This window comes from Pogona vitticeps, chromosome 3 (assembly GCF_051106095.1).
Source record: "Pogona vitticeps strain Pit_001003342236 chromosome 3, PviZW2.1, whole genome shotgun sequence".
In the NCBI taxonomy this organism is placed as follows: domain Eukaryota; kingdom Metazoa; phylum Chordata; class Lepidosauria; order Squamata; family Agamidae; genus Pogona; species Pogona vitticeps.
In genome coordinates this window covers 115,539,959-115,562,137 of record NC_135785.1, presented here as the reverse complement: position 1 = coordinate 115,562,137, position 22,179 = coordinate 115,539,959, and the positions used below count along the sequence as shown (strand labels likewise).

Here is a 22,179-nt window from a genome sequence, read left to right as displayed (position 1 = left end):
TATGCCAATAGTCTAAATGTGGAGTGGCACTATAGATTTATACAGTATAAGGGTTGTCTATTGTGCTGGCCAATTTACTGATTTCTCTTCTAATTATGCCCAGCAAAACCCTTGGCTTTTTAAATAACAGCCACTGAATGTGTTAACATCATCAAGCTGCCTAGCATAGTCCCAAGACTGATTTTTTTTGCTGCCAGTTCACATTCCAACAGTATGTATGTGAGATTGGAATGTTATTTTATTTTAATTTTTTTGCTCCAATATGTATCATTTTTCATTTGTTTACATTTAAGTTTTCCATTATTTTGTTCTTACCACTCTAAATAATTTAGTGTCGTGAGCCTATGTGGCACTTCACGCTACTCACCTTTAACTCTAGGGCTTGCACAAAGAGATGATCTACACCTCAAGTGTGGTAGATAATACACGTTACACATTTGCTTTGAAGAGCACCTGGTCTGGATTCATATTCACTCCAACACAACTCCACAGCTTTTGCTATTAATTGAGTGTGCTGGAGAGGAGCATGTTTTATGAGACTTTTTTTTTTTTGCAGGAGAAGGCATACTATGGCCCTCCAAAATTTGCTAGGCTCCAATGTTCAGCATTCTTTACATTGCCCGTGCTGGCTACAGCTGATGGAAGCTGTGGTCCACCCATATTTAGATAACTCAATTTTATCCGTTCTGTTGGTAGGACCATCTTTGCATTCACTTAATAGATTTATTAGGTATTCCTCCCTTTGCTTGATGTATGAATTTTATGCTTTAATTGCTTTTAGTCAAGTGTATTCTGGCACTCATCTGTCTGGATAGCTCACTGGCTTAGGTATTTTACTGCAGAGCCAGAACTTGGAAGTTTGATTCCCCACTATGCCTCTTGGGAGAAGAGCCAGCCAGTGTGGCTGTGGATGAGCTGCACAATCCCAGGACACACCCAGAAGAAAAGAATGGTAAACCATTTCTGTGTATTCTCTACCTAAACAACCCTGGAAAGTATCGCCATTAGTCAGAATTGACTTGATGACACACAAAGATTGTTATTCTTCTGACACTCAGTTTATTTCAACTAGAGTGGTCGGAAGACCAGATGGGCGGGGTATAAATTAAATAAATAAATAAATAGATAAATAAATAGATAAATAAATAAATAGAATATAAAAAACTGTTTATGTGTTAAGCCTGCCAAACAAACAGATGTAAAAGCATATCTGCTGGTGACAAAATTCATAATGAGTTCTCTGCCTACCTTGAGCATCCTATCCCTTTAAAACAATTCAGTTTCATGCCTTAGTTTTGTGGTTCTTTCTCATGCACTCACTTTCTCCCTCTGTTCCACACACAATTCCTCTTTTTACTCTTTCAACAACTTAAAAAGCAATTAAAAGGAGACAATAACATAGTCTCAGTATCATTAATATCCACCTCAGTGACAGGGAACCAGAAACAACTGTAACAAAGCTGATGGAGCTGATCAATCTTGGAAACATATGTCCACATGTGGGAAAGAGACAGTGCCTCTGGAGATAGACACACATGCTCATTTCTTTCCCCATCCATCCCTGGAAGGGATGTTGATTATGTCCATAAAACATCCAGACAGTTTGGTACATCTGATGCCCTCTCTGGTGTTTAAAACTGCTAGGGGTGAAGAACAGAAGAAAGAGGAGTGTAGGCAAGGCTTTCTTCCTTTGTATTCACGAAGGCTTTCACGGCTGGGATCTAATGGTTGTTGTGGGCTTTTCGGGCTCTTTGGCTGTGTTCTGAAGGTTGTTCTTCCTAACATTTCGCCAGTCTCTGTGGCCAGCATCTTCAGATGTCCTTTGAAGATGCCGGCCACAGAAACTGGCAAAACGTTAGGAAGAGCAACCTTCAGAACACAGCGAAAGAGCCCGAAAAACCCACAACAACCACTTTCTTCCTTTCTCTGCAGATACAAACTTGTCCTCAGCAGAGCTATAGGAGAATAGGAAGCAGCTGTGAGTAGTGGGAAAGCAACTGAATGTTTTTGTTTGGGAGTCAAGCTGGGAGCTCCCAGTGTTAGGGCAGGGCATGTGGGCAGACATGGGCAGGGCTTTGCCCCTCTTGCTCTAATGAGCAGGTAACCTCTGGAAGCCCTATTGGAACCATAAGGTAAAGATGGCAGAAGAAGCAATGTGTACATTATTGTTGTGGTATAATTGGATAGCCAAACCAACAGAATGACAGGAATGGTGCTCTCTTGAGAAAGATGGCAAAATCTGAGGTACAGCAGCAGTGGGTGATTTCAATTTTCCTGTCATCCGTTGAAAGCCTGATTCTGTTCAAAATAGACTATCCAAGTTATTTTTTACTTTTCTTGCTGACATGTTAATCGCTCAAAAGAAGGAAGAAGGAACAGAGTGCTCTGCTCTTCTGAACTTAGTCTTGACCAACACGGAGAACAGGTAAATAAGATAAAAGTGGAGGGAACCTTGAGAGAAGCTGGCCATATAATTCCTTAATTTATGGGAGTGAGGACTCTAGGGCTTTTCTGAGCTTTGTCAGACTTATACTGTGTCTTAGATTTTAGATAAGCCCATTTTAAAAAGTTGGGTAGAATCCCACGGCTCATATATTGAAGGCAAAAACAATTTAGGAGCAATCAGATATCCTAAATAATGAAAAATGAAAAAACACATCCACACACTATTCACATTAAAAGGGGAAAATGGTAATACAGTATTTAAATATGCCTGTGTGACTGCATAGGGAGTTCTCTTGTGATCTGAAAACTAAAAACATGTAGAGGAGGTGGAAGGAAGCGAGAAGGAAGAGTACAGTAGAATTGTCCATACTATAAAAATGGTGTCATGAAGATGAAGACACAGAATAACCTGAGATTTATAAAGGACACTAAAAATGGCAACAAACGTTTCTTTGGCTACATGAAGGGAAAATGAAGAAGACGGATTGATAAATCCATGGATTTAGGGAATATGGTGAATTGTTAACAAATGATGGAGAGAAAATTGAACTAAGTTCTCTTTTTGCCTCAGCCATCTCCCACAAAGGTGGTCATGTTTTATATGAGACAAGGAGAGTAAATGATATAAAGAAAGATTTACGGCCCACAGTAGCTATGGCCATGATAAGAAAATATCGCAATTTTAAACTGGTTCAGGGCTCCAGGGCCAGAAGGTTTCTATCACTACGTGTTGATAGAACTTTCAGATAATATTTCAGAACTCCTATCTATAAGCCTTTGAGCATTCCTTCAAAACTGATTGGGTGCTGGAAGACTGGAGACTAGCAAATTTTAGAATTCCCACACTAATCTACTATTTACAGTTAAAAGTCTTGGTGGCTGCATTTTATTAAACAGAAATTTTCATCAACAGAAAGAACTACATGGAATATTAACATCTAGTTCAACCCCACCCACCCATGTTGTAAGACTGGCTGTGGCCTATGGGAATAGCTATATAAACCTGCTGACTTGGAAGATGCTACACATCCTTGTTCTCTTTTCATACGCAACAGTACATGCTAGCATTTGTTAGTTTGTGTGTTATTTCAAAAATGTATTAGGTGCATGTTGCAATCTTTGTATTCAAAACAATACCAAAAAAAAGCCATATGTACAGCTATTGTAAAATTCATTCTGATCTAACCTGATTATCAATTCTGGCAATATTCCATGACACTGAGAATATTTCCCCACATATTTATTTTTAAATCTGCTTCCTATTGTTAGAGACATCATTCAGAAAGTTCTTCTACTCTGTGTGCCACTAAATATTGTGCAGTTCTATAGATACCATTGGTTGACGGGACAACTCAGTGGTTTAGTATCTGGTTGCAGAGCCAGACATTGGGAGTTCGATTCCCCACTGTGCCTCCTGTGATTACAGCCAGCCTGTGTGGCCTTGGGCAGGTTGCACAGTCCCTGGATGCCCCCACAAGAGGGGAATGGTAAGCCATTTCTGAATATTCTCTGCCTGGAAAACCCCAAAAAGAATCGCTATAAAACAGAATTAACTGATTTAATTAACTTGATTGCATATGGTTATTATTATTTAAATTAACTTGATTGCATATGGTTATTATTATTTATTATAGACACCATTAAATCGCTCTTGGGTTTGTGTAGAGTTACCCCCTGACAGGTCTTTCATGATTCTCGCTCTGTATAGACCGTTATTGTTTTGTTTCATTGAAAGGATATTAAAATGGTTCTTTATTCACTTTTACTACATAGCACATGATTTATTAAATGTGCATTTGTTCTTTCTTCATCAGATGTGTTCTTTCTTAATTAAAGATATTGAATTCTTTTGGTCAATTCATCTCAATTTGGAACATGTTCATTGTTCTGTCCTGTGCCCTTCCAGGTCCATCAGAACTGATCTAGAGTTCATCACTTATTATAATGTTATATTACTGTCCAAATTGCTCCCTCAGCTGCTGTCAAATGCTAAGAACTGGGGAACTAAGACACAACAGGAGCTCTACATTGAACATATAAAACTTGAATTCAAAAGCACAGACAAAAATATGTAAATAAAAATCCTAGATTGTAAACTCATAATGATGTGGGACTTTTAGGTTGCAATTTTGTGGCTGCTGAGTTTGGAGTAAGTGTGTGAGCAGATGGCAATATAGCTCCCATTTTGGACAGCTTGTGATACCTCCTGGGTTGAGCTCTTTTCTCATGACCAGACAACGTACAGGAAATCGCAAACCAGCCTGTTCCTGCTCTGGGTCCAAATTCAGAGCTTTTTGGTCCAGCAGCAACCCCACCCCACCCCATTTTTGGAGCTGTGCTGGAGTGATCAAGACTGGACAGCATGGGCACGGAAAAGAGACTGCCTCCAGTGAAACAACTCCTTCCGTGGCAAACCTATATCCGTCTGATTGCACTCCGAGTGCCGCTGAACCCAAGCTTTCCATTTTCAACATGTTCCCAGTCTCCAATTTTAATTGCTCTTTGCAAAGATTTTTTGTACGGTTTTGTTCTCTCGTTTCAAAGAAAGATCCTGGTGTTTTATTATACATCTCTCTAAGGGCCTACTAGGCTGAGTGTGTGATTTGATAAACTGATAAATAAATGCCCTCTCTGCTGCTTTCCAGGAAAAGGATTCCAAAGCCCTCTTGAGATTTGAATTATGGGCAGTATAGTCCACTCTACAGGGCCATCCTGATGCCACCTGGCATCCACCAACTTCCCTGCTCCATCCTACTAAATGTGCCTACCTGTGTAGCAAAAACCTGTGCATGCCCCCAATCCACCCATCCCACCTGCTGCATTGATATATACTGCATGAGCTTCAGAGCCTGGACCTCTAGTGAAGGGCTGGGCGGCCACAGTTGCAGTCCTATACTCAGCAGCAAGCCTGATTGTTTCTAATGGAATCTACCCACACTGAACTCAGAGGGGATTTCTTCTGAGTAGACATTTATTCCTTTCTTTCTCGTCTTTAAGATGCTGACATTCTTTCGGTCCACTCAGAACTTCATATTAGTTGTTATCCTTTTTTTAATTTTCATGATAATCCCATAGGGTTCGTTAGATACAGTGCCTTGACCAGTGTGTTGCAATGCTAACCAGGGACTTTAATCCTCTCAGTCTTCCTGTCCAAGAGCCAGATTGGATTTGCTCCAGGAAACCAGTGATCAGAATCCCCTGTACTCTTATTTGTTCACTTTTAACGGGTTGCACGAGCTGCTGATCGGGAAAGAAGCATTGGGGAAAGAAGGTGCTTTTTAAAATCATTGCCTCCGATACTTGTTTGTGTTTCAGATTTATTTCACAGAGTTCTCTCTGCAAAGGCTGCTATTTTTCCATCGTTCATTAATTCACAACGCTTTTTCATATCATAAAACATAATGCCCAGCTTTATTCTGCTTTAATAAGGATATTGCCTGAAATACTGCCACTTAGTGTAGTAAGTCACAACTAGAGTAGTCCATCGAATCAAAGGAACTTATAGAGGAGTTGAGTCACCAAATCTGCCCGGATACAATGGGTCTACTTTAGCTGCAGCTTGCTACTAGAGTCCAGCCACTGTTGCTGCTTAGGCTCTTCTTGATTAAAATCTACTGTAAAAAAGTGTCCACAACTAGTTTAGCATTAATACATAGATAAGCAGACCTGTTATCTGCCTTACTGTTCCAATGCAGGAATAGGAGGTATTTTTAGGGAAAGCTACCCTGGAACTTCCAGACTTTGCTTTCTTACCTAACAGCCTAAATTTAGCATCCAGCACATCTCTCTGACATTTCACTGGTACCCCACACTTCTACAGGCCCCTTAGCTCTGATCCCTATAAGGCTGTCATAATATCTGAAGACACTGGCCAGCTTCATTACTTGGATGCAATCCTCATGGTGTTTCTCCCGGCCACCACAAACTAAGCTTTCCGCAATTTTTCCATGTTCCTATCCTGTAAGAGACTGTGTCCACTCCTCTCGGTTGTGAGAGGCTAATACACTGCCGGGCTATGTGGGTGCTGTGTACAGCGGTGTTTCCTCCATTTGAACTTTTAAAAAAAGTCACTGCCCAGTTTCCATGAGCATTACAAAAGCACAGGTAAGTTTCTCAGAATTTCCTCAGTGTCTAATGAGGTTCTCTGTTTTCATTTCATCTTCTGGATCATCCAGACTGAGTTCTATGTACAGTACTGTACTGTGTTTTGCCTTTGAAACACCACCAGATACTCAAAACAGCAGATACTGTCGATATGGATCTATGCAAAAATGAGCGATGACCACACAAGGCAGATAAATGTTGTAATCCATTCTGCAGACTGAAAATTACTTAGACTACTGCCATTCTGAGCAGTTTAAAATTCAGTTTTAGACAGTTTTAGAATTAGAATATTATCTTCTCAAAAACATACTGTGTAGGACAATCTCATTCCTCTTATTTTTTTTAATGAGTGTGCACCAGAAAGATAGTAGATAATTAAATGGGAAGCTTGACATTCCATATTCAGCCTTATGTATCAAGTTGCCCTATAAGGGGGGGCAGCAGAATACCTGAGTATTCCTTTGGTCTCCAAGTAATTTCTGTTAAAGGAATTAAACAGATCCATTTGCTATCCAGAATCAAGGCTAAGCCTGTGAATGTATTTGAAAGTGAACTGCTGAGCTTGAAGTTATACATCCCAAATTATGTGTAAGGAATCCAGTAGCTTTATGTCAACCATCCAGCCACAGCAAAATAGGCAGGAGTTCTCTTACAGAAGGCACAGAAGTGGAATTTAGACATCCTGGGCACCAATTACTCCTTCATATTACAGTAGAACGAAAAATCAGCTGTTGGGACACCTAAATTCTGTTTTTGCCATCTGCTGTCCAGGCTCTGATTAGAAGCACAGAATTGCGGGCATTAAACTGAGAGGATTTGAGAAGTGTATCAATTACAAACAAGATTTTCCTTTCATTATCCTTAGATTTCAAGGGCAGAGGACAGCATTATTCTTGTCTCATAGAACAAATGCAAAATTTCTCCCAGTAATTCCTGATTCAAACCCAAGGGTTCAGACTAGGTTATATCTCCTCAATCCAAAATTATTACAGTATTTTTCAATCCACTGGGTGATGCTTAAGAGATGAGACAGAAAGTCTGACCTTTACTATTATCACTCAGCCTAAAGGAGGTCCCTATTGTTCAACAACAAAAGGCTAATGAAAGGCAACATTTCGCCTGTTCCATCTTTCCCTTCTTCACAGATTTTTGCATTTAAAACAAAGACAAACCTATGGCTAATTCAGGCAGGATTCAGGCAGGACTACTGTATGACTAAAGCCTTGCTTGAAACCACTTTTGGATCTGAGTTATTTCTTGACTTTCAGCATTTCCTTTCCAGTCAAGTACAACAGTGAGGTGCAGAGGGCCTTTTGTTAGCTGTGTACCTGTAAGTCAGGGGCTGGAGGTGTGCCAGCCAAATACATGAAGTCTTTCACTGGATGCTGGCTGGATGTTCTTCTTATAGAAAAGAAGACCAGAAGTGGCAGGCAGAAGAGTGAAATACACCCGATTGCCTGGGAAATGGGAGGGAACTTCTGTTCTTCTACTATTGGGATAAGGTAGTCCGGAGGAGTATGTGTGATATACAAAAGTAAGTCCAAGGGGGAAAGATCTGATCTATTTTGATATCGAGTCAGGCCAAGAAAGGAACAGAGAAGAGTTGGCAGCCTTCCAAACTGGCCTGGAGAGCAACATGCCAGAGCTTTGAGTAGATCACGTCAAGAAAAGGGGACTTAAGGGTTCAGGGTAACATGAATTGATCCCATCCCTGGCATCTCTGTGGGGCTTTGTTTCAGTGCTCAGTTTAATGGGTAGTTATTTCAATTAGGATGGTATGTCCTCACCCTGAGGAGAAAAGTGATCCTAGGCACACAAGTCTACAGAGACAAGTGCTTCTTTCTACTACACCTGACTTCTCGCAGGATCAAACTATAGGCTATTTAGAAACATAGCTAGGAGCAATGGCTTCTTTCTTTTTTACATACTATAGATGAAGCACTGGCAACCTGATCTGGATTTGGACCCTGACATGAAGGGAGGGGAGGAAGAAGAGAGTTTCAATCCGTTGCCCCTACTGTAATCCCAAACAGGGGATGTGGTCCATGCAACATATTTTTTGCTTGCGGAAAAGTGCTCTGTTGACACAAACGGACAGGCTTTGGGCAATCAAAATGACAATACAGGGCTCCACAATTTAGGTCAAAGAGCTAAAGCTACTCTACCATAAACATGAAGGTCCTGATCTAGTTTAGGTCTCTTCTTCCTACTTTGGTGTAAAAAAAGGAGAGAAAAGCCAGAGGAGTATATGGCTATGTACTTGATGTCTAGTTGGCCCTCAACCAACTTTGTCAGATACTCCTCTGTTCCACCAACAGGCAATCTGCTGTTGTGCAATGCAGACTTCAGACATTTTGTCCCTTTCCTTTCTCTCTTAAACTCCTCTGAGCTATCCATCCTGACCCATCATTGCATGAAGAGACTCACCTTCGGCTCACATACACAGGGCACTCCACAGAGCCTTGCAGCAATGGGAACGGGGGGGTTGCCTTCTCTGGTCCTTGGGTCGGAGGGTTTTGCAGAAGGCTCAATAGCTCTTGAACCTCAGGGTATCCAGGGCCCACACGCTCCCTGCTCAGGGTCTGCACAGCACAAAGTGCTGATGTGGAGTGCTGCGAATTTGACTCTTGGAGACTTTGCTCACACAGGCATCCTGGAGTTATTAATAGTCAATGGGATCTCAGAGTCCAAGGGTCTCAGATAGCACCAGCCCAGGCAAGACTGGTGGAAGGGGGGGAGAATGCTCCTCAGCACTCTCACAGCAGCTACCTTAACCTGGGGCCAAGTGCCAAGAAAGAACCAGCTCAGTATCACCCTCTCGTTCCACAGACACCTAATGGTGGTCCCTTATCTGTGAAAGCTTCCCAGCCAGATATAAGTTATTTGGGTTCTGTGTGCTCAAATCGTGCGTGCTAATACTACCCTAGGCCAGTGAGGAGCAGTGGTGTCAGGGCATGCCGTTTGAGAGACGTTTAAAGTTGTATGAGATAAATGGGCACAGAAAGGTTCCGAGTGTACGAGGAAGACAGAGGAGGAGGATTAGCATAATGAACATCTCATAGTCACACCATCTGTTACTTACTTTGTCGCCAAAAGGATACTGATGTAGCTTGTGTGTGAAGTAAGAAGAAAACAGACAGTTTACGTTTCAGTTTGCATACCTTTTCCTATTTTTGTTTTTAAAATTATCTTAAACTACATACCTCTTCACAGCGAGAGCATCTTAAATGTATGTTTTCTGTAGGAAACAAAGAGATGCTGAGAGATACTAGACAGGTGGGGCAGAAGTGCCAAAGTTATAATGGTGTGGAGCTGAAAGTGAGATGCAGTCATATAGATGCCATGCCTTTAGTCAGGGATAGGCAGAAGGATCTGTCAGTTTTGACTTTTCCTGTCTTTTCATTCTTAAACCTCGGGTTCTTTCTGCCCCAGAGATGTGACTAGCAAATACTGTTGAATTCTTAAAAACAAACAAACAAACAAACAAACAAACAAACAAACACAAACAAACAAACAAACAAACAAACAAACAAACAAACTGAACTGAACTTTTTAATCCTTCTGCACTAGCCAAAAGTGGTAGGCACTGCTTTTCCCAGCATGGATAAAAGACTGTGTTGTAGGTGCTTGCTACAGTGGTGTTAAAGATGAAGAGCTTCTCAGGATTAGGGGTGGGGTGGGGAGTGATCATCCTAATTCAGTATAAACATGATTGAATAAACAGAAATTCAAACACAGATTTTGAAGAATCCAATACTCAGAGTCATGGCCCTGGATAGAGGAAATGGCTCAGTCTTGGTTTCTCCCACATTCATAAAAAAAAATGTAAACTCTTAAGGTTGTTCATTTCAAATTTAAGAAATTTCTATGTTTCAGAAAATTCATATTAAAACCAAACTGAAACAAAATTCTCCTCAATTTTTAGTCTTTAGGATCAAAGGCAATTCCACTCAGTATCACCAAGGCAGACCAATGGCACCCCCTGATCTAGAAGAATCACAGAATGGTCTGTGGGAATGGGGTTTAATCAACTGTGAGACAGGGCAGAAGAAGTTTCTGACAGGTCAAGGTCAGGCTGGGAGTTTGCCCGACCAAAAAAAGTGTCTCGTGTCATGCTTGACTGCAAAGTTTTGTTCTTGACTCTCAAGCCCCAGTTCTTTACCCTACAGCTCCTTCAGTGGTGACCATGGACTAGCTCTGAATGCATGAGTAAGGGTGAAGCTACCTTTGGAGCATGCTCCTTACTGTTCATATCATATACAAAATTTATATCTAAACCGTAATTTTGCACAGTTTATTATGGTTAAATCAGGTGGTATTTAATTCTCTTTGAAAAACGAGTACGTTTTAGATCATTGCAGTTCTCTGTTGTGGTAGTATTACTGTTGCTATGAAAAAAACTGAAAAAGGAATTGTGAAAACCCAATTCTTTGGAAATGAATGAATGTTTGGAATATTCATTATATTCTGAAGTCAGGAACAAGAGTGATTGATGCACCATTGTTAAAAGAAGGGCCATCTTTATTTGCCTTAAGAACACTTGATTCTGATGGAATGTGATACAGAAAATGGTGCCAGCCTTTCCAGTTGTGAGGCTGGTTTTTGCCTCACAACTGTTCTTGCCTCCACTCTACCCCTCACCCAACTATGGCTCTGTGGAAGTCCTCTTGGTTTACATTGCAGAAGAGTCACATTCATGTCCCTAACATCATTTTCTGAGTTCAGCTTCTAGCTTCCCTCTTTATGAAAGGTGATATGGTAACTCTCTGCCCTGCATATGAATCTGTGTTCTGCTCTGTCCAGCAGAGGCTATTTTCACTCTCCTTGTCTATATATACAAATCTCAAGGGAACATACGTTATAGACCTTGTGCATGCTGGTTAAGTCTACAGCACTTAGTGCATTGTGTGTGTGTGTGTGTATTTGTTTCAGGTTACAGAACATGCCTAATTATTAGCGATACTGGATTTGACGCAACTGGCAAAATGGCTTTACAAAAAGGTACGCAGGGCACAATTCTTGACTCCTCCTTGTACATCTAAAGACATATATTGGCACACCCGGTCCTAGTCATCTGTGTCAGCTTACATTCTAGCAGGATCTAATTAAGGTCACGGCTAACAAAGCGACAGTGGTTGTCAGTGAATCTTATCCTGAGCATATAGCTCCTGATGCTGTTTGTTCCTGGAACAGTCCTTAAGCCCATCAGCTGAGCATTTTAAAAGGAAGTTCTCAGGAACAAAGGAAAAGAGTGTATTTACACACAAACAGCTTGGTTTGATACGGAATAGTTTGATATTTTGTATTTACACACAAATAGCACAGTTTGATATAGGAGAATAGTCTGATATTCTTACCGCTTAAGTTAATGTTTAAGTATATTGGTGCGACAGAATAATGGCTGATCTTAATGCACAGATGATGTATTGGACCTGCAGGATTTAAAGCTACAGCTGTCAAGCTCTGAATTTTGTCAAGAGGATATGTGAATATTAAGAGGATGCCATCTGAATTATGTATTGTACTTATGCCCTATCTTTTTCTCCATGCAGGATAAGACATTTGTTACTATTTTTTAAATATAACAGAATATGTATTTCACATCCTCTGAATGTGCAATCCACTGGAGCAGGAGGGAAAACAAAGGAATTTGATCAAACAACTGCAAAATGCTCCAATAATTGGCAGGATAACAGAAGACTCTGACACTGATCCAAGGCACTGCTGGCAAGACATCTTGGTAGGGAAACAAGAAAGCAGGTGTGCTTAAATATGCAAAGGAATGAATTTCTACAGGGAATGTGTCCTATGAGTTTTCTCCTGAGTTTTTAATAAGTTGTGTTATTAATACAAAGGCTGTCACTTCATTCATTCTCAGTGATTTATCAACGAACTACTATAGAAATTTTACTTATTTGATGAATGGTTGGTCTTCACAACTTCCAAACACCAATGAATTAGTAGCTGCTCAAAAAGATGTAATAAATATTTGCTTTGTATTATATACCATGGCTTAGTTTATATCTATATTGTTCAGAGTAAGAAAGGAACTGTTAATTATGACTAAGGACTAAGAATTCAATCAATTAGCTAGTCCAATTAGAGTTGTATCAGAAGCATTCCACATTTGCATTCTTCGGGGAGGCTCCTTCTGTGTTCCTCAGTAGACTCACTGAATCTGTGGGAATTATCTATACATTAACTTATTAATAATAAGTCCTATTCATACATTGCACCCACCTTAATTGGAACTAACAACAAATTCAGCTTTATGAGTGTAGAACATAATGAATTGTTTAAGCATTATTAGCATATGGCATGGAATCATGAACTTTATCATGAGCTATTGTAAGAAAGTTAGGAATATTTGAAATTTATTACAGGCTGCTAAAGATTTCCAGGACTGAAAAGGTGACCAATGAAGAAGCACTACATGGAGTGAATACGTGAATTACATGTAGTTGCACTCTTTATCAGTGCAAACAGAAGGCAGGGGAAAAGGAGTAGGGTTTACTCCCTTGCCAAAACTCCCCTCTGCACATCATCAACGTTGCCACCAGGACCTGCTCAGAAACTGTCTCAAAGGACTGACAAAAGCCAAAAGCAGGGCAAAATAATGCTACCGGACATGCTACCAAAACAACAACAACAAAAACCCAAACAAAACAAAAAGCTGTGCAACCAAGCAAAGTATACCACATATTCATGTTGAAAGATTGGATCTATTTGTGGTTAGCATTAACATTGTCTAGTCAACATAATAAACATCAAAAGCAACACTGAGGAACATAGCATAAACAGCTACCCATTTAGTCGCTACCCCTAAATACCCATTTAGTCGCTACCAGATAACAAATTGTATTTATTTATTTTAAATAATGTTTATTAGTATAACAAAATATAACAAAAATGTAAATGACAAATAGAACCATAACTCAAATATATAACCCACCACCATTGGGAATATAAATTTATAGATACGTATTCTCATCAATATGTTTCATCTTAATGATTCTTGTGCTGGGGTATAACCTTTATGTTTTGCAAATACATATTCTATACAGGGTTCCAGATCCCATTAAAACTATGTTCTTTCAATAATTCTTTTCTAAATTTCAATTCACAAGTTAATTTATTGTGTATAGCCAGATTCCCCATCTCTATACCATTCTACCAATATAAATTGATTATTATTATTTCCAATTCCTTGCAAATATCAATCTAGATGTTGTTAACACAATAACAATTAGTTCAATTTTTACCCTATCTAATTGACTGTTTTGAAATATATTTAACAATGCTAACATTGGACATCTTTGTATATCTGTCCCGATAATTCCTTTAGTCTCATTAAATATAATCATCCATTCCTTCTGTCTCTCTTCACATGCCCATCACATATGATAATATGTTCCACTTTCTTTTTTACATCTCCAACATAAAGATTATAACTCCTTAATCAATGTATTCAGTTTCATTGGTGTTAAATACCATCTCCACATTACTTCATAACAGTTTCCCTTTACCCTAACTGACATATTTTTCATTATTCTTTTTCCCCAATTTCCTTCCATACGTCTTCATTAATTTCTTTATTTAAATCTCCTTGCCATATCTCTTTCAGAACTATCATTTTATATTTGTCCTCTACTTACACCTTATATATTACACTTATCCCTTTTCTTTGAATATTATCATCCATCTCTTCCTTCTTTTCAATAATTTCTTCAAATTTAGATGACTAAAGATAGCAAATTTTATAAATAAAATGCCACCCAGGAAGTATCCAAAGTACAAGGCATTATGAAGGAAGATGAAAGATTTATTAATGTTGTGTCAGCTGATGTAGTGAGAAGAATATTTGTTCAAATATGTACAAAAGAAAGGAACAGAGAATTTGCATGAAGGCCCATGAAGATAGCTAAGTCTAATGAGATATGCCTGGTTAGGAGATAGAGACAGCTTTGGTTGCTTTGGTGGGTGACCTGCACTGGAAACTGGATGGGGGAGTATGTCCCTGTTGGTTCTGCTGGAACTCTCAGTAGCTGTTCATACAATTGATACCCTTCTGGGCCATCTCTCTCTGATGGAACTTGGAGGAGAAAACTCAGAAAGTAGTGTTGGAGGACTCCTGTTTGACTCCCTAGCTGTTGGCCTGTGGTGTCCCTTACGGTTCTGTTTTGTTCCCTGTGCTATTTAGCATCTACATGAAATCACTGAGAGAGACTGTCCAGCGTTTTGAGATTAGATATCACCAGTAAGTCACTGATGCCCAATTCCGTCTCTTCTTTCCATCTAAATCTGAGGAAGCTGTTTTAGTTTTGAATTGATGTCTGGTGTCAGTAATGGATTGCTAACATGTGCTGGATTATGGAGAAACCCAGAGAGTTCCAGAAGAACACCTACTTCTGCTTCATTGACTATGCAAAAACCTTTAACTGTGTGGACCAAAGCAAACTATGGCAAGTCCTTAAAGAAATGGGAGTGCCTGACCACCTTATCTATCTCCTGAGAAACCTATATGTGGGACAGGAAGCAACAGTTAGAACTGGATATGGAACAACTGATTGGTTCAACATTGGGAAAGGAGTACGACAAGGCTGTATATTGTCCCCCGGCTTATTTAATTTATATGCAGAATACATCATGCGGAAGGCTGGACTGGAGGAATCCCAAACTGGAATTAAGATTGCCGGAAGAAATATCAACAACCTCCGATATGCAGATAATACCACTCTGATGGCAGAAAGTGAGGAGGAATTAAAGAACCTCTTAATGAGGGTTAAAGAGGAGAGTGCAAAAATGGTCTGAAACTCAACATCAAAAAAACTAAGATCATGGCCGCTGGTCCCATCACCTCCTGGGAAATAGAAGGGGAAGATATGGAGGCAGGGACAGATTTTACTTTCTTGGGCTCCATGATCACTGCAGATGGAGACAGCAGCCACGAAATTATAAGACGCCTGCTTCTTGGGAGGAAAGTGATGACAAACCTCGACAGCATCTTAAAAAGCAGAGACATCACCCTTGCCAACAAAAGTCAAAGCTATGGTTTTTCCTGTAGTGATGTATGGAAGTGAGAGCTGGACCATAAAGAAAGCTGACCACCAAAGAATTTATGCCTTTGAATTGTGGTGCTGGGGGAGACTCTTGAGAGTCCCCTGGACTGCAAGGAGAACAAACCTATCAATTCTAAAGGAAATCAAACCTGAGTGCTCACTGGAAGGACAGATCCTAAAGCTGAGGCTCTAGTACTTTGACCATCTCATGAGAAGAGAAGACTCCTTGGAAAAGACCTTGATGTTAGGAAAGTGTGATGGCAAGAGGAGAAGGGGACAACAGAGGATGAGATGGTTGGACAGTGTCATTGAAGCAACCAACATGAATTTGACACAACTCCGGGAGGCAGTTGAAGATAGGAGGGCCTGATGTGCTCTGGTCCATGGGGTCACGAATAATCAGACATGACTAAACGACTAAACGACAATGATGTCAGTAATGGACTGGATGAGGGCAAACACTGAAACTTAATCCTAACAAGATGGAGATGGCTCCGATCAATCAAGATGCAGATGAGGGAACAGGGATCTAGCTTTTCCTGAATGGTGTTCCATTTCCCCTGAAAACTCAGGTTTGCAGCCAATTCAAAGCACTGCTTTTATAAAGCACTGGCCATGACTTATAAAATACTATATGACTTGGGCCCAGGCCATCTGAAGGACTGTAATTCCCCCATGAAATTTGGAAGTTGAATTATGGCAACTGGACTTCTTTCTTATTAGGTTGAAACGTTTTGCTATTCATCCAAGTAGCTTCTTCAGTCTTCCCCCATGAGATATTCTCACTGCTCAGATCTTCAAAGGAGGCCTTTCACTCTCTTTTAAAAATTATTATTATTATAATTTATAAAATCCATCCATGCTTATTTAACATCATGTCACCTGGATTCCGTTTATAATCATTTGTTAATACAACTAAAATACATGTTAAGCTCTTAATTTATACATTGTGCTTCTAACTACTGATAAAACAGGTTCCATGTTTGATAATATTCTGTAACTTCCTTTCCTTTGATTTTCAGTTTTAGTCTATCCATTTCAGTGCAATCCAATATCATTTAATTATTTCTTGATCTGTGGGTGTTTCCCTCTAAATACAAAAGTATTTTGTTTTTCAGACTAATCCATTCTTTCAGCCACATTAAGACAGATGATTTGTAATATAAGGTCCAGTCAGGTAAACCAATGCCTCCTTTTTCCTTGGATTCTTGGAGCATTTTCAATTTGATTCTGGCTTTCTTCCCTTGTCAAATAAATTTTAATATCGCCTTGTTTAGATCATCAAAATATTTCTTATCAATGGAAAGAGTAGCTTTGGCAAGATGTTCATTTTGATTGTTGCAATTCTTCCTAATAGTGATAGTTGTAGATTTTTCCATTTTTCAAGGTCTATTTTTATTTGGTTAAGTAGTTTTATATAATTACCTTCTTTTATAGTTACACATCTGGCACTTAGATATCTTCCAAGGTACTTAACTTTTTTAACTATTTGTAGGTCTGATGTCTCTGAGAGTTGATTTTTTTGTTTGGCTGTTAAATTTTTCACTATAACTTTAGTTTTTTCTTTGTTTATCTTCAATCCTGCAACTTCTCCGAATTCATCAATTTTCTCCAGTAGTCTCAATGTTGTTTCCAACGGATCTTCCAAAATAAACACCAAGTCATCTGCAAATGCTTGTAATTTGTATTTCTCGTCCTTTATTTTGGTGCCTTTGATTTCTGGATCATTCCTCACATTCCTATTTAATACTCCCAAAGTTAATATGAATAACAATGGAGAGAGCAGACATCCCTGTCTAGTGCCTTTTTTATATTAATATTATCAGTCAATTCACCATTTACAATTACTTTAGCTATTTGTTCATTATAGATTTTCTCAATTACATTTATAAAGTTTTTGCCAAAATCCATAGCTTTTATTTGCTGTATCATAAATTGCCAATTCATATTATCAAAGGCTTTTTGGGCAGCCAGAAAGATTAATGCCATTTGTTTCTCTCTGTGCACCTCATAATATTCTAATATGTCTAACATTATCCTTAGGTTGTACATTAGTTGTCTTTTTGGCAAAAATCCATTTTGGTCTGAATGGATGAACACCATTAAATTTTTTCCCAATCTTTCCGCTATAATTACTGTAAAGATTTTATAGTCCATATTCAATAATGATATTGGTCTAAAACATTTATATTTGTAGAGGACGTATCTTCTTTTAGTATTAGGGTGATATAGGCCTCTAGCCTTGTTGGGTATTTTAGCTTCTAATAGAACTTTGTTGCAGACCTCTATCATTGGTAGGCTTAATATATCTTGGAAGGATAATATATCTTGGAAGGACCTGGGGTCTTATCATTTTTTTGTTTTTTAATGGCTTATATTACCTCCATCATTGTTATTTTCTCATTTAGGAGATTTTTAATGTTTTCTGGTACTTTAGAGAGGTTTGCCTTTTTGACATATTGTATAGGTTTTTCAAGGGAAAATTCTTGGGTATCATACAGATTGGCATAATATTCTTTAGTTATTTTTTATTTTCTCTTTTTTATATTAGAGGTCTCCATTTTCATCTTGTAGCTTCCTTATTGATCTTTTTTGTTTTTCTTTTTTCAATCTATAGGATAGCCACCTTCTGGGTTTGTTGGCATTCTCAAAGAAATTTTGTTTAGCCCTTTTAACTTCTAGAGCTAATTCTTCTGATGCTATTAAGTTTAATTTATGTTTCACTATCTCCATCTGGTTTTTAAGAATTTTCTTCTGCGGTTCTTTTTATAGTTCTAGCTCCAGTTTTTTAAAATTCTACCTTCAGTTTTGTAAGTTGTTGGTTTTTTTTCTTTGTTCCTTTCGGCTATATATGATATGGGTAATCCTCTGAAATATGCTTTAGCTGTATCCCAAATCATTTGGAGGGATGTTTCCTCTTTTTTTATTTTCTTTGAAGAAGAATTCCATTTCTTTTTTGGTTCTTTCCACAAATTCTTTATCCTTCAATATTCCCTGCTTTAAGGTCCATCTTGTCTTTTCTTTTTTCTCTTTTTCACCACATTTTCATTTGATTATGGTCTGCCCAAATATTGGTTTCTAGTTCTACTTCCTGTATTTCGGTTTTTAATTCTGAGGATAGCCAGATCATATCTATTCTCGACCAGGTCCTTTCTCGACCTGGTTGAGTAAAAGGTAAATTGAGAGCTTTTAGTATTTGTTTCTCTCCATATATCTTGCAATCCTTTGCTTTGTTTTGCTGCCGCTTTCCTTTCTCCAGCTAGGGGATGGCTTAGAGTATTCTTTTCTTTCAAGGGGTTATTTTGGCCAGAGTGTTGATAGAATTAGTAAAACAAAAAGAAAAATAGTCTCACCCAGGTTGATTACGCGATGTAAACATCCAGAACTTAGTGCTTCATTCTCCGGCAGCCGATGGCTTGGAGAAGCCGCAAGCGAGCAGACGGCTTGTTTTTCTCATGCTGGTTTGAGGAGTTTCCTGAATCAAACAAAGACAATTGCCATTATCTTCATGATCTACAGGTATCTCCCCCTCACTCGTCACTTCTCTGGGGTAACTTAAGCCCCTTGGGGCTCCCTAGCAGGCCAAAAAGCAGTCTCGGTTAGCAGAGCTCTGCCTCCCTGGGATTGTATTGTCAGGATGTTGAGCTGGAAGTTGCCTTTCTCTTACTCTCATTGCCCTCACAGCTGCGCTTAATGGGGACATGAGGGAAGGCCTTCTCTGTGGCTGCTCCCAGTTTGTGGAATGCTTTACCTTAAGAGGTTAGTTTGGCACTGTTTCTTTTATCCTTTGGCAATTGATAAGTATATTTTTAGGATGGCTTTTAAGAATGGAAGTGGGCAAGACTGAGTCCCTTCTGAATGCTGGCAATGTTTCTTTAAAGTGTGTCTTTAAATCTTTTTAGATCCTTAGGTTTAAATTAGCACATATTTAATTATTTTTAAAAACTTGTAATTTACTGTGTTTTTGGTCTAACTTGTTTTAATTCATTTGTGAGTCTCCTCTCCAGAAGAAAGGTGGCATGAAAATACTACAGACAAACAAACAAAACAAAACAAAACAAACAATAAAGAATATAATCTAAAAAGATTATGGTGGTGGTGGTGGTGGTGGTGGTGATGATGATGATGATGATGATGATGATGATGATGATCATCATCATCATCATCATCATCATCATCATCATCATCATCATCATCATCATCATAATGTGCCATCAAATGCAAAAATAGGTGATATCTTTCTAGACCACTTAAAAACCATCATACAATAAAGTGAGCTTTCATGGATTAAAACACTACTTCCTCAGGTTTGTCCCAGTGTAAAGAACTTAAAAGTCCAAGACTTAAAGTCCAGCAGTTCTTGGCAAGATGTGTTTCACCAGGCTTGTCTCTTAGATGGAAGTCAAAAGTCTGGTTGTTGCTTCATGGTTACAGCTTAGGCAGCTGTGGAATGAGTGTAACAACCCAGTCAATTCTGACTTATACTGTTCCTTTCCAAAGTTTCCTAGATAGAGAATACTCAGAAGTGGTTTACCATTCTCTGGGACTGTGCAGCTTGCCCAAGGCTACAAAGGCTGGCTCTTCTCCCAGGAGGCACTGTGGGGAATTGAACTCCTACATACATAGGCATCCTTCAGTCTCGAGAGACTATGGTAACATGCTCTGAATCGAGGAGTGTCCTCTCCAGAGCATGAAGCCTGGGTAAAGTAATATGAAGGATAGGCTGTTACCCAAGCAGCAGATCCCCCCCCTCCACATTGCTGAAATGGTCCAATGGAAAGGCAAGAGCCAATGCAACAGCGCAGAACTCCTAACCTCTATTAAAACACTGAGCTATCCAGCCAATCTAAAAGAGAGAGAAGAAAAATTAGATAGTTTTTAAATTTGAAGGTTATAAAACAGAAAGACAAGTAAAAACAAGATAAACTGTAGTTTCTCAAAAGATACAAGTGAGAAGGCATTTATTTCTCTGAATGAAAAGATAAAAGGATCCGGAAAATACACTTTTATTACAGAAACAGATGATGAAAAACAGTGTCAAAGGAAATAAAAGCAATTATTAGGAACTCAACTTTCAATCAAATGGAAATACATACTGGAAGAATTCACATTCAAAAGAAAATGCTAGCTGATAATTTTTGAAAGTGGTACTATTAAACTTTTAAAATTTTAATGCTGACTTGAATAATATTAGTGGTCCTAATATTTTAATACACATTTTTAAATGGATCGTATCCTACTTTATTTTTTCTATTTTCCAAATGGACCACATTTCTTTAGGATATGCTCTTGGCTTGTCTACATATTAAACAAATGTAACCTTTCTTCATTACAGACCTATCTATGGATAAAGTATCCAATGAATAGATCGGGTATGCAATATAAAGTATCCAATATAAATTTCTCAGTCCTTGCTTCCAGGCTCTGGAACTTCTTTTTCTGCAAGGCTGAGCTGGCCTCCTTGCCGTTATACCTTCTGTCCAGAGAGAAGTCTTTGGCATCTAACCTTATCTTTCCATTCCTGTTTGGACAGGGTTTGGGCCTCTAAATGAGGTTTTATGGCTGAAAGAGGTTGTGGGTTCTTTTTATTTCTTCTTTTTTCGCTGTGTTTTACATTGTGCCTTTAATCCATTTAATTCCTTTAAATCTATTCCCATATTTTTTATCTGAATTTAACTGATACTTGCCACCCTGAGTCAGATACAAATTTAACAAATATTTTATACACTCATACACACACATCCACCAGTACACACCCCTTTAGTTATTTATTTATTTTCGTTGGGATAGATTTAGTGGCCCATCTATTTATCACTGCTGTTGTTGTTACTGTCGTTGTTGTTGCTATTTTGACTTATATACCATCTCGTAGTGCTACAGCACCCTCCGAGTGGTTTCAAACATAATTATGTAAGGAACACTTCCCACCCCCACCCCCCAGTGAGCTGGGTACTCATTTTACCAACTTCAGAAGGATGGAAGGCTGAGTCAACCTTGAGCTGGCTACCTGAACCCATTGGGATCAAATTGAGGTCATGCACCACAAGGGTTTGTGTTGATATGTAACCATTGGCAATAGTATTAGTTTTAGCTTTAAGAGTAAGAGACAAAACTTGCAGTTACAACCTTCAGAGTGTAAGGGATCATATTTTCATATGCCTGGATTGGAATGACAGATGCTGTTCCAAGTATGTGTTCTAGGGATGCCGGGATGCCTGGTGACCCATAAAGGTAAGAAGGCACACCCTATCTCATTATGTTCTCCTTAAAATAGAGGGGGGAAATGGTGCTTGCTTCAGGAGGCTGCAGTGAGGGCTGGTCTATTAGGGAAAAGGAGGCATGACTTCAACTCAGTATCAGCACATTCTTGCCTACCTTCTTAACAGAAGCAACAAATCCTGCCCATGTATGTTTGTGTACTTCTTGGCTGCAGGTGTGAATGACCACCCACTTTTGTCCCAGTGCTCCCCATATGTGCTGTGCTTTCCACCACCTAGCACAGACATTATGGACATTAGCCACCAGGGAAATGCTCACATATCAGCTTTCAGGAATGCAACCATTATATTTT

At 39.0% G+C, this 22,179-nt stretch overlaps 1 protein-coding gene across 2 annotated transcripts in view; it reads right to left on the bottom strand.

The window, feature by feature from the left end:
* Positions 1 to 9,160, bottom strand: part of MYOZ1 (myozenin 1) — a 43,149-nt gene extending 33,989 nt beyond the window's left edge. Inside the window, exon 1 of one of the 2 annotated variants that reach the window (XM_020791202.3) lies at positions 8,977 to 9,160. The gene's annotated coding sequence lies outside the window, so the exon portion shown is untranslated. The remainder of the gene's footprint in view (positions 1 to 8,976) is intronic. The other variant, XM_020791204.3, reaches the window with a different exon arrangement.
* Between the last annotated feature and the right edge of the window lie 13,019 nt (positions 9,161 to 22,179).